Below are 12,102 nucleotides of genomic sequence, written 5' to 3' on the forward strand. Positions count from 1 at the left end.
TTTCAATCACCAGGTTCCAGATGCCACCAGGATGCTGGCCAGGCTTCCCTGGATTGAAGACCCCACCAATGTGTCCTGGAGCTCCGCTTCCCCAGAGACACACCCTACTAGGGAAAGGGAGAGGCAGACTGGGAGTATGGACCAACCAGTCAACGCCCATGTTCAGCAGGGAAGCAATTACAGAAGCCAGACCTTCTACCTTCTGCAACCCTCAATGACCCTGGGTCCATGCTCCCAGAGGGATAGAGAATGGGAAAGCTATCAGGGGAGGGGGTGGGTTATGGAGATTGGGTGGTGGGAATTGTGTGGAGTTGTACCCCTCCTATGTTATGGTTTTGTTAATTAATCCTTTCTTAAATAAAAAATTAAAAAAAGAAATCCAAAAGGCTAACAAACACATGAAAAAAAATTAAGTAATAATAATAATAATAATAATTCCTCTCCTCACTCAACTCACAAAAAAAGCAGAACCCAGCACCACCTGTGGGCAACAATAGAAACCAAAACAAGTGGGTAAGACTAGGCAAACACTGGTTCTGCAAAAGCAAGCGGAAGCAAGACACTTAATGATGTTAATCCAGGAGAGCTATCTGAGAAAGAGTTTAAGGAATACACTGTCAGGAAAGCTAAAGAAATCTGAAGCTCTCCGTTTATTATAGAGAAGTGAGTTAAAAAAAGAGATGTATGACTTGAAAGATTCGCTTGATAGGAAAATGGAAGACAGAGTTACAGGGTATGAAGGACACTTGGAGCATTCAAGTCTCAAATCCTAGGTGAAGGCAGTAGACTTACCCATGCTGAAGAGAGCACATCAGAAATAGAAGACAAACTGCCCAGAGTCTTTGACTTCAAAGTAGAAGGAGAAAAAAATATTTAGGAATAATGAAACAGCTTTTTAGGTGAGTGAAGACTCCATTAAAAAATCATAACTATAGGGGCCTCAGAAGGAGAGGAGAGAAAGTTAGGAATAGAAACCATATTCAAAGAAATAATAAGGATGTGAGGGCGAACTGGCTGCGACATCTGTCACCCCATTGATCGCCAGGGTTGATTCGGCTGATCTGGTTGGCTAGGCACATGTCCCCTTCCTCCCTCACTTCTCCATGTGCATCCCTCCGGAAGCTGCGCGCTCTGTCAAAGAGGACCGCCTTCCCCGAATAGAAACGGACTGGTCTTCAGTCGAGGGTATACACTTAGCTGTGCTTCCCTGCTAGAACCTCCAAACAAGATCTCAAAGAAATAACAGAAAAATTTCCAACTCTGGGATGTGGTCAGGATATAGATTAGATATTCAGGAAGCAAAGAGAACTCCCAAATTTTTAAACCCAAATAGACCATACCAAAACACATCACTGTGAAACTATCAAAAATCAACAAGAAAAAAAAAAATCAAGCTGCCAGGGAAAAGAAGAAAGTGATTTATAAAGGTGGTAGAGTTAAACTTGCAACAGATTTTTCTACAGGAACCATGGAGGACAGGAGAGTGGAATGGTCTGTTCAAGGTTTTTGGGTTTTTTTTTTTTTAATTCTTTCAAATTTGTTACTGGTTAGAGACAGAGAGATATTGAGAGAGAAGGGGGAGATAGAGAGGAAGAGAGACACCTACAGACCCGCTTTACCGACTGTGAGGCCACTTCCCTGCAGGCAGGGAGCCCTGGTCTTGAACCGGGATCCTAAATGGTCCTTGCGCTTTGCGCCACGTGCGCTTAACCCACTGCGCTACCTCCCGACTCTCCTGTTCAAGGTTTTAAAAGACAGTAACTTCCAGCCACACATATTTTATCCTGCAAGACTATCACTCAAATATGAAGGAGCAATCAAAACAGTATAGGAGTACTGCAAAGGAGTTTGCAGTTCCCAGACTTGACTTGCAAGGGTTACTGAAAGGAGTGCTACACAGAGGAAGAAGGAATGCTTAACTCTCAACACGGTAATACACAGTAAGGCAGACCCAGAAGCACAAGCCATAAAAAATATGAGACACACCATGATGCCAACCTGATTTCCCTGGGCAGCGGACCCCACCAATGTGTGTTGGAGCCCAGCCTCCCCAGAGCCCTGCCCCACTAGGGAAAGAGAGACAGGCTGGGAGTATGGATGAACCTGCCAATGCCCATGTTCAGTGGGGAAGCAATGACAGAAGCCAGACCTTCCACCTTCTGCATCCCACAATGACCCTGGGTCCATGCTCCCAGAGGGATAAAGAAAAATAAAGCTTTCAAGGGAGGGGATGGGATAATGGAGCTCTGGGAATGGGCACTGTGTGGAAATGTGCCCCTCTTATCCTGTAGTCTTGACAATATTTCCATTTTATAACTAAAAATTTATAAAATATGAGACAATTTCAAAGCATGAAAGGAGGAAGAAATGGGTAGGAAATATTCCAGAGGGAGTCAGTTGGCGCTCTGGATTAAGCACACATAGTAGGAAGCGCAAGAACCTGCACAAGGATCCTGGTTTGAGGCCTCGGCTCCCCACATGCAGGGGGGTCACTTCACAAGCTGTGAATCAGGTCTGCAGGTGTCTCTCTGTCTCTCTTCCTCTCTATACCCATCTCCTCTCTCAATTTCTCTCTGTTCTATCCAATAAAAATGAAATAGCTGCCAGGAGCAGTGGATTTATAGTGCTGGCACTGAGCCCCAATGATAACCTTGGAGGCAAGAAAGAAAGAGACAAAGAAACAAAGGAAGAAACAAAGAAAATGTACAAGAAAGAATAGTGAGACAAAGTTTCAGAGAGACTCTCTGAGATTACTTATATATAAATTATATGTAGAATACTTTTATGTAGAACACATTTACACACTGTCCTCCAGGTCTTCTTAAATGATGTCATTTTTTCCCTAGTAATTTTTAATATTTCTTAACAACTTTTTTGTTTTGTTTTTCTTATTATTTTCATATTGAGGTTTCATATTATTTCATATTGAGGTTCTTTAATTTGGTGTTTGAGTTCAAGTACTCTTATTACTATAGTTTATATCTGTTACCGAATGACCTGCATTTCTCTGAAAGATGTCTACTATATGGTTTCACTCATATGTGCAATATAAACAACTGAAATACATGAGCTCATTTCTAAAAGAAAAAGAGAGAAGGAGAGAGAAAGAGACATATCTGAAGCAGTGCTTTACCACTCATGAAGATTCCCCCCCTGCAGGTGGGGACTGGGGGCTTGAACCCGGGTCTTTGTGCATTGTAATATGTGCACTCAACCAGGTATGCCACCACCCAAGCCCTGTTTTATTTATTCTTAATGATAATGAGATTAAGAGAGATAGAAAAAGATGATAGATAGATAGACAGACAGACAGAGAGATAGATACTCACCCCAGATGACCAGAGAACTAATCAACTCTGCTGGGGATTAAACCTGGGACCTCAGAGCCTCAGGCATGAGGCTTTTTGCATAACCATTATATTACCTCCCTAGTGCCCCCAAACGCTTTATATCATTGAAACATGAGAGTCCTCACCTGGACTGCCCAGTGGAGAGCAGTTTTAAAATCTTTATCCACCAGGGTAGGGTCTGCCCCCTTCTTCATCAGCAACTGGGTGTGTTGAGCCTGGTTGTGGAAAGCAGCCCAGTGGAGTGGTGTCATCCCCTATAAAACCACAGTCAGAGAGGCAGAGATGAGAACAGGTTGCCAGGCAGGCAAAAAGAACTCAGGTTGACCTCTTTAGGGCATCACCAGATAGGCTGGTTCCTGCCTGTCACTTCACTCATTCCTTAGCCTTCCAATCAACAGATATTTACTGTGATATGGCTGCTAAGATAAGCAAGAGTCTTGCCTTCATGGAAATTGTCTTGTTACAGAGGAAGACAAACAATAAATGTGCGCAAGCAAACCAGTTTCCCAGCTTGCTGAATGGCATAAAGACGCCGCACAGGGTGATGAACTAAAGTGGCCTCAAAGGCAGACTCCTACATGGGCCTTCATGAAATGGCTACAAGAGAACAGCAAGGTACCAGTGACAGGAAAGCAGGACACTGCCACTTACTGCCCTGTCCTGTGACTAGAACAGAGACTAGGTGAATTACTGTTGAGTAACTGGGAGACTACAAGGGTGACAAGAGCTTAGAGGGGGAAGCCAAGACTGATCTTGAGGATGAGGAAGGAACAGACAGTGAAGAGTCTGAAAGAGTCAGTGCCATGATCCAGACTTCTGCTGCTCAGCAGAGATCACTGGGGCAACTCGGAGAATGTATCTGAATGAATTGAGCTGGTGAATTCCCATTTCTTTCAGAGCTTAAGGTTACATATTATAAGCATTATTTAATAGTAAAATGAACTTATGTGGGGCAAATGTCATCAAAAAGAATCAGTATGACTTGGGAGAAATGTTATAAACTATGGCCTCTTGTCATTGCCTACCACTCACAACTCTAAGATATATCTAAAGTAACTATAGATTAGAAGTCTTGATTTTTTAAAAAAATATTTTATTTTTGAGAGAAATGCAGACAGAGACACAGAGAGAAACACCAGAGCCCTGCTCAGCTCTGGCTTATAGTGGTGCGGGGGATTGAACCTGGGACTTAGGAGCCTCAGGCATGAGAGTCTGCTGTCTCCCCTGCCCAGATTGGAAGTCTTGTAAGGAGTGATGTGTGTGTATGTCTGTATGTGTGTGTGTATGTGTGTGTCCGTCTGTGTGTGTATGTGTTGTGTGTGTTGTGTGTCTGTGTGTCTGTATGTATGTGTTTATGTATGTGTGTATGTCTATGTGTATGTCTATGTGTGTGTGCGTGTGTATGTGTTGTGTGTGTGTGTGTGCGTGTGTGTGTCCATGTGTGTGTGTTTCACCAGAGCACAGTTCATCTCTGATTTATGGTAGTACAGGAATGGAGCCTAGGACTTTCAGTTCTCAGATATGAAAATATTATCTCTCTGAATGGCCAAGCACGGACATCTTTAAAACTTCTCTTTTTGTGGTGAACTGTGCAAATAACAAAGTTAGGAATCACAGGACTGGGTGGTGGCTCACCCAGTATATCTAGTGAGGACCTGGGTTCAAATCCCTTGCCACCATAGGGGAGTTCCTGCAAGCAGGGTTGGCAGGAGTGTGTGTGTGTGTGTGTTTCAAAATTGGTGGAACAGTGTGGTGGTGTTTTCCTTCTCTCTTTCTTTCTTCCCCTCTTCCTTTCTTTGTCAATGTTTCTCATGTTCTGTCAAAAGAAAAAAAATAAAAAGGCTTCCAGGAGCAGTGTAGTCATGCAGGCACCAAGCCCCAGTGATAATGCTAGTGGAGAACGCAACAGGACAAGACAAAACAAAAGAAAATATTTAAAGCTGAGGTCACTATCTTGTCCTTCTCTGTTCCATCCAGGAAGAGCTCCATAGCGGAGATGGGTCTCAGTCCGATGAGCACAGAGCTGATAATAACCCAGGGCTCATTTTTATGGACTGAGACACTTTCATGAGTTCTTTCACATGTAACATCACTAGTTCCTCCAAACTTACTTCTGGATTAAGTATTGTGGTGAAATCCCCACTTCCCTCTCTTCAGAGCCCTTCAGTCTACATCTCCCAGCCTCCCTGCAGATAAGGATGGCCATGAGACTGGGTCCTGACTATTGCGTTGCGGACTGAACAAAACCCACGTGGTCTTCCACACCTTCTGTCTTTCCTCATCTAAATGCAGAGGAGGACAAGGCTCGAGAATGTGTCGCTACCTTTTTGTCCAGGAACCTGGTTGATGAACAAAAATATATGAGAAGAGGAAATAACCTTTTATTGTGTCAAGTCTCGGGGATTTCAATTGTTTGCTATAGCGATTAGCCCGCTCAGACAGGTGCCACCGTCCTTCTGTTTTTATCGAAGAGGAAACCAATCTCTAGAGAAGTTCCCATGTGTGTAAGCACGGAACTGAATCTAGGGTCTGAGGTTCATGGGGGGGTGGTGGGACTCAAATGTTAAGTCCCTTCAGCTAGTTCCATATTTCAATTTACTCTAGAGCCTGCTTTCAAGTTTCAAATGTAATAGAACGCTGAGTTTCTAGAGATACTCTTGAAGATATTTCAAAAAAATTGGTTCCATATGGAGAAGAATGTTGGTTCTTATTTCTCCTGCAGAAACTGTACTTGGGGTTCTGAACAGGTTAGATGCCTTTCAGTGGGTTACTTTCATTGTTAGGGTGGTCCACTAGAACCAGAAATCTGTATGGAGTCAGATTCTTTTTATTATAGTTTTTTATTTTTTTCTTAATTTTTTTTTTTACCAGAACACTGCTCAGCTCTGGCTTGTGGCGGTGCAGGGGGTTGAACCTGGGATATCAGATCTTAAGGCATGTGAGTCTATTGGCACAGCCATTATGCTAACTACCCTGCCTTGTTCTAGGCCGCTTCCCCTTTCCCAGTGCTCAGTCTCACTGATTCCCAGAGTCAGCAGTTTAATTATGAATTATGTTAGGATCCAGGGTTAAAGACATCAAAGACGATTCTGAAGACAGGAGTATAAACTTTTTGAAGTCAGTGGGTGATGAGATCTGTTTGCCCACCTGGAACCTAGAACATTACCAATGCTAAGTAAATATTTCTTTTTTAAAAAATAAAAAAAATTATCTTTATTTATTGGATAGACGCAGCCAGAAATTGAGAAGGAAGGGGGAGATAGAGAGGGAGAGAGACAGAGAGAAACCTGCAGCCCTGCTTCACCACTCGTGAAGCTTTTCCCCTGCAGGTGGGGACCAGAGGCTCGAACCTGGGTCCTTGCACAATGTAACATGTGTGCTCAACCAGGTGCACCACCACCCGGCCCCAACTAAATATTTCTTAAATAAATAAATAACTCCTCACTGTCCTCAACTGAATTGTCTTCTTTTGTAAAATCTGACTTCTCTTTTACATGAGAAAAAAAGGCGAACGATTATCCCTTTATGGATCGTGAACCAGTTGTCTGATAAGATCACCTCTACCAACTTGTCAGCTGAAACCTGCTAGCATCTGTGATGAGTGCTCCAAATGAGGTCGGTGGGCAACCACTATACGTGCAGAGATATAATTAATTACTGGTGTGAAAATGTGGTTGTGAATTAAATTGTGCTTTTGCTATGTTAACCCTTGTCTCCTAAATACAGTTTCTTGCTTTCATAAAATATTGTCTTAAAACAATAGCCTCCTCCTTGCTACCCTTCTCCCTCTCCCCCACCCCCAACTGAATTCTTGCATATTTTGGTGAAATGCTGGGGAAGGGAGAAGCACTGTTAAGTCTCCATCTATCTACCTGGTGCCAAGAGCTTTTTATTTGTTACCTCATTAACTCTACAGTCCCAGGGGGTAGGTTTTCTAGGCATATTTAAAAAAATTTTTTTTTAATTGGGGAATTAATCTTTTACATTCAACAGTAAGTACAATAGTTTGTACATGCATAACATTCCCCAGTTTCCCATATAACAATACAACCCCCACTAGGTCCTCTCTAGGCATATTTTAGAGAGGAAATTGAAACATAGACAGGTTAAGTCATTTGCCTGTGGTCATTGGCTGGGTATGGTGCAGAGCTGGGATTCAAATCTTTGTCTCTCCAATTCAGCAGCAAAATGCTTTCTACACTTCATACTCAGAGACTTCCACTCTTAGAAATCATCTTAGAAGCGACAAGATTCCTTTTTAAATGATTTTAGTTGCATTCAGGATCTTTTCACTTTCTCAACTGGAGATTCTTTTCTAACATAAAGATTGTCATCTATATTGTTTCCTTTCCCTCTCCTCTCCCCTCCCCTCCCCTCCTCTCCTTTTCCCTCTTTTTTTTCTTTTCTTTTCTTTTCTTTTCTTTTCTTTTCTTTTCTTTTCTCACCACCAGGGTTATTGCTGGGGCTCTGTGCCAGCACTATGAATTCACCACTTCCAGCAGCCTTTTTTTTTCCTCCTTTTTTTATTTTTTTTTATTTATTTTTTTTTATTTTTTATTTTTTTATTTAAGAAAGGATTAATTAACAAAACCATAGGGTAGGAGGGGTACAACTCCACACAATTCCCACCACCTAATCTCCATACCCACCCCCTCCCCCGATAGCTTTCCCATTCTATATCCCTCTGGGAGCATGGACCCAGGGTTATTGAGGGTTGCAGAAGGTAGAAGGTCTGGCTTCTGTAATTGCTTCCCCGCTGAACATGGGCGTTGACTGGTCGGTCCATACTCCCAGTCTGCCTCTCTTTTTTTCTTTCTACCTTATCTGATAGGACAGAGAAATTGAGAGGGGCAGAGGAGACAGAGAAGAAGAGCAAAAGGTAGACAGACACCTGCAGACCTGCTTCCCCACTCATGAAGTGTCCCCTCTGCAGGTGGCGAGCAGGGGCTTGAACCTGTGTCCTTGTGCATGGTAGTATATGCACTCCATGGGTGTAGTCCCCTCCTAGTCCCCTCCCCCCGCCTTCTTTCAGTTGGCATTGCCTCTCATTTTCTCCTATAAACATACTGGTATTGATTTTTTAAAAAATATATATGGTTAAAGATATATAACTTATACATATAGACTATTTCTTCTGGAGTGTGGGAACATTATTAGTAACAAACAGTGACCTTCTGATTGAGCCCCCACCCCAATCAGTGCTTGTTACATCATTAATTATTTCTTACTTACCAGAGAACTGCTCAATTCTGGCTTATGGTGATGCCAGGGACCTCACACATGTCTTTTCCACTACTGTGATGCTCTCTTCCCACCTTCATTAATTACACACACACACACACACACACACACACAGGAATTGCTCACATACACCGCACAAGAAGTTGCAAGCGTCGAGGCCAGTTAAGGGAAACTTCCTGTTACTATTTTCTTTCTCAATGGAGCTAATGAGAAATAAAAATAAATCCTCTTCGAGTGAGTAATATCAAAACTAAAACTTTCAAAATCAGCTCAAAGGAAGCTCTTGGTATTGCACAATCCACTTTGTTTAGGAACTTTTTCTTACAACTGCCTCTTTTTTCCTTCGGCTTCTGTTGAGCCAACAGACATTATACTTGCGATCTGTTAAGACTCTGTGGTGAGCATGCGAGGGGCAGGGTTCAGCATTGGCCGCTGTCCTCCGTGTTGAGTGTGGCGGCTAGCATGATTAAGCTGTGATTTACTGAAAGGCAGAGTCTGTGGCTTATCCACGGTAGTTTGCCTACAGTCGTTCAAGAGGTGTTCAGGAAAATTCAGTGAACGGTAGATTGTCAGAGCTCTTTTCCAATTCATTTGGAGTATGAGCTACTAGAGTCTTTGCACATTTTGTCCAGTGTAAGGCGGGCCCCTGTTCCAAACTGCAGACACCAGCTGCTTCCTGGAGTTTTGCTGTTTTTTGTCTTTTTTCTGCCAAGACTTTGCTGGGGCTTTGTGCCTGCATGATTCGATTGCTCCGGATGGATTCCAGTGTTTCCTTCCCAGATAGAGGGTGGAAAACAGAGAGGAACTGAGAAACAAAGGGAGGACAGACACCAAGCACAACTTCACCACGAAGCTTCCCTTAGCATGACGCTCCCATGCTGTTACTGGGGACCTGAATCACGCACAGGAAGCGTGTGCTTTCCCTTCACTGGTGAGCCATCTATCTCCTGTGCCCATCAACCAGCCTTCCACACATCTAGAGCACTGGGATCAAGGAGTCACTTGCAGACCTGTTGCAACAAACGACCAAATGGTCCAACTGACAGTGCAACTTTGTTTATTTTTTAATAGAAAGTATTGGTGGAGGGGCTGGGTGATGGCACACCTTGTTGATCACACATATTATAATGCACAAGGACCAGATTCAAGACCCCAGTCCCCAAATGCAGGGGAAAGACGTTGCAAATAGTGAAGCAGGAGGCAGGCCTCTCTTTCCCTCGTTCACTCTCTCTCTCCCTCTCTATCTCCCCCTGCCCCTTTCTGTTTCTGGCTGTCTATATCCAATAAATAAATAAATAAAGATAAATTAAAAAAATAAAGGTGATAATAATAATGAAGAAAGTATTGGCTGGAGAGATAGCTTGGGATTATTAGAGCACAGAGTTCGCAGGCCTGAGGTGCTGAGGCCCCATGTTTAATATCCAGGATCTCTTGAGGTGAGTAATCCTCATTAAGATAAGTAAACAGAAATAAATAATTAAACTGTATAAAAATATCATGTTAAAGAGCAAAAGGTAACTTATGTAAAGTTCAAAACACGACTCCTGAGTCGGCAAGATAGCTGACTTGGGTAGTGTGTTGCTTTGCCATGTGTACGACTCAGATTGGAGCCTGACCCCACGGCATTGAAAGAAGCTCTCACTTTCTCTGCCTTTCTTTCTTTCCATTTTATTTTATTATTTATTATGTGATAGAGACAGAGATAAATTGAGAGGAGAGAGGAAGATAGAGAGGGAAAGAGACAGAGAGACACCTGAAGATCTGTTTCACCACTCATGAAGTGGACCCCCTGCAGGTGGAGATGGGGGAATTTGAACCCCAGTCCAGTCCTTGAGCGCTGTAATGTGTGTGCTCAATCAGGTGAACCATCATCACCTGGGTCCCCTCTCTGCTTTTCTACTCCTCTGTCTCTGTTTAAAACACACACACACACACACACACACACACACACACACACACACCCTCCAGGTAAATGTTCGATTTTAGTTGATCCAGGATCCATTTTTTTTTTATTATTTTATTTTTTTAACCAGAACACTGTTCAGCTCTGGCTTGTGGTGGTATGGGAGATTGAACTTGGGACTCTGGAGCCTCAGACATGAGAGTCTGTTTGCATAACCATTATGCTATCTACCCTCCACCCAGGATCCATTTTGAAACCACAGCTTGTACTCACTAAGCTCTGCCCAGTGCCCAGTGCCCAGGGGGCATCTCTGAAACTGTGTTGCTGTGTAGATGAGTAATTCAGTGCCTTGCACCTGGGTCACCACAAACTTCATAGAAGACTGACAAGTCCTATCTGCTCTTTAGAATTCTCTCTTTTTTTCTAAAACCACTGTGACTTTTGTGTCTTCTGAACCAGAAATACGATTAAATGCTTGCAGTTTGACCTCAGGACCGCATGTTTAGACTGGCTCCAGCAAAAGCACAGAGAGAAATGTGTGATGTGGTTAGGTGCTTGCTGCAGCCCTTGCCTTGGGGCACTGTGGGAGAGAATTCAACCACTGGCAGAGAGATCAGTTGAACAATTCTAGATCTTTCAGAATAGGGGTGGGGAATGTTTGGTCCTCGGGTCCTAGAAGGCCTGCAAAGTCATTTGGTCTGCTGTTGCTAGGGCAATCATGGGTGAAAATAGAAGTCTAGTAAGTGTTGGTATTTAGTTGTTTGTTTGTATATTTATTTATTACCAGAGCACTGCTCAGCTGGTTTACCATGGGATAGGGGATTGAACCTGGAATTCAGAGCGTCAGGCTTGAGAGTCATTTGTAGAACCAACCATTCTACTGTCTCCCCATCTGAGTGCTAAATTTTAAGCTGATGATTTTGTATGGCCAGAAAATGATGTTACAAATATCCAAGTGACCATTGGCATAAAAATAGGTTCCCCACCCTTGTCTAAAGGATGTAGAATCTGGGGCCAGATGATGGTGCACCTGGTGGTACACAGCAACACAGTTTCAGAGCAGTCCACTGGGTACTGGGCACTCAGCAGAGAATAATAAGCGCACCCATTACATCGACAAGGACCCAGGTTCAAGCCCCTGGTCCCCACCTGCAGGGGGGAAGCTTCACAAGCAGTGAAGCAAGGCTGCAGGAATCTTTTCCCTCTTCTTTTCTGTCTCCTTCACCCCTCTCAGTTTCTCTCTGTCTCTAATAATAAACAAAGAAACAAACAGATAATGTGGAATTTCACAGAACAACTTGGTTCTAACAGGCATTCAAAAGCCCACATACTGTTGCCCTCCCAATCACACATGGTCACACTCTACAAAAATTATTTAGTGTGTCTTGCACCAAAAATAAATGATGTAATTGAACATATTTTGAAAAAAGAAAATCAGAGGGCCTGTCGTGGCACATTTGGTTAAGTGCGTACGCCATCATGTGCAAGGACCAGGGTTCAAGGCACCACCCCCCATCCCCAGCTGCAGGGGGAGCTTCTCAAGTGGTGAAGCAGTGCTGCAGGTGTCTATCTCCTCCACCATTCTCAAGTTCCCTCTGTCCTATCAAA

The 12,102-nt window shown here is 43.3% G+C and overlaps 1 protein-coding gene across 1 annotated transcript in view; it reads right to left on the reverse strand.

Moving 5' to 3' along the window:
• The window catches only part of LOC103109793 (ankyrin repeat domain-containing protein 55), a 57,835-nt gene extending 49,173 nt beyond the window's left edge, over positions 1-8,662 (reverse strand). Inside the window, exon 1 of the mRNA XM_060191060.1 lies at positions 8,583-8,662. The gene's annotated coding sequence lies outside the window, so the exon portion shown is untranslated. The remainder of the gene's footprint in view (positions 1-8,582) is intronic.
• Between the last annotated feature and the right edge of the window lie 3,440 nt (positions 8,663-12,102).

Source organism: Erinaceus europaeus, chromosome 5 (genome assembly GCF_950295315.1).
Source record: "Erinaceus europaeus chromosome 5, mEriEur2.1, whole genome shotgun sequence".
NCBI lineage: Eukaryota > Metazoa > Chordata > Mammalia > Eulipotyphla > Erinaceidae > Erinaceus > Erinaceus europaeus.